This window comes from Xiphophorus couchianus, chromosome 7 (assembly GCF_001444195.1).
Source record: "Xiphophorus couchianus chromosome 7, X_couchianus-1.0, whole genome shotgun sequence".
Taxonomy (NCBI): domain Eukaryota; kingdom Metazoa; phylum Chordata; class Actinopteri; order Cyprinodontiformes; family Poeciliidae; genus Xiphophorus; species Xiphophorus couchianus.
The window spans coordinates 17147149-17148771 of record NC_040234.1 but is presented as its reverse complement, the minus strand read 5'-3'; positions in this window follow the sequence as shown (position 1 = coordinate 17148771).

Genomic DNA, 1623 nt, shown 5'->3' with positions numbered 1-1623 from the left:
AGACCGACAGCTTCACGGACAACGTGACTCCGTTTGACCAATCAGGGGCTTTAAACCAGGAACCAGCCGCAATAGAGAAGAACACTGGAGCCTCCGCGCAACCCCCCTCCCCCCCCCCAACAATCACATGCAACATGACCGTAATCAGGTAGCACTCCTTGGTAACGCAGGGTCTGCTGGCAATTTTAAATTGAAATAAATACAAAAAACGGAACAATTATTTTGAGACTGCAACATGTTTGTGTAATTTATGTGCATTTTCTTTTTCCCCACTAAGATGTGATGTCTAAATACTAATAACCTAAATGAGTTCAAATCAAGTCATAATGTCTTATCAGTAGCTGGCAGTATCATTATCACAGAAATAAGAAAAAAAAAATACTTCCTGATAAACTGATGTCCTGTTTTCCAAAACTGACGAAGGTGAGAAACGTGCTCTGAAGCTACTCTAAGGAAGAGTTATTACCAATAATAATAATAATAATAATAATAATTATTATTATTATTATAATTATTATTATTAATATTAATATTATTATAACGATAATAATAATAATAATAATAATAATAATGCTGCAATATATTTTCTATTTTAAAGATCAGAAGACGTTTTTTTTGTTTGTTTTTTGTCCAGGAAAAAAGAAAAAAAAAATTTTATAGACAAACACACTGTCATCTTGTGGTCAAAAGTAAAACTACAAATATCCTTAACCTTGGAAGCCCCGTGCATAGAAAAACACGAACAAAGACAAGTTCAAACTTGTAGGATTTGTTGAAGTACTGGAGAAGAAAATAAGGTCTTTTCAGAGTTTTTTTATTATTATTATTATTATTATTATTTATTTTGTAGTGTTCTATACATCAAATATAATTTAAAATCATTTATCATTAACATTGCACAAAAAATACGCATTCCACACAATAATGATCACCCCCAAAAATTTAGAACATGTTTTTGTAACCTGACAAATAAGATCATTTGATACAGTTGGTGCAGTACAGTGACTCACAAAAATCTTGCTCAGTAGGTTTTTCAAATTGTGGTATTTTGTTACCCTGCGGGGGAACTTATTTGAAAATGTTGTACCAGATAATATTCCAAAACTAAATAATGCAGTTCATTCTCGAATGTTCTCTAAGACAACATTTGAACCATTTTTTTTGTTTGTTTGTTTAAAATGGATATGTTGTGAAACAACACTGTGTCAGTCTTACAGGATAGTCATTCTAATATTCTCTTTCAAAATAAGTGTCTAAGCCTATGTATCTCTTAGTTAGTCACGTATGTTGGTGTTAATTGCTTATTTCTTCTTTTGTTTTCTTTCATTAAATGTTACTACCCCTGATCCTGCAGTGGCCTAACACGGATGTGGTGCCATCTGGTGGAAATTTCTCGTTACTTCATCTACCTGTGTCCACAATTACTGCACATACACTGGAAGCTTTAATATCCATCCATCCATCCATTCATCCATCCATGCATCCATTACCTAGCACACTTATAAGGGTTTGGAGGGGGGATGTGGTGCCTATATATTTGGGAATTTTGTTGTTTATTTGTTAACTTACACACATTTTCAGCTTTGTAAATTTGCCCTACAAATAAAAGTGACCACAATCGTT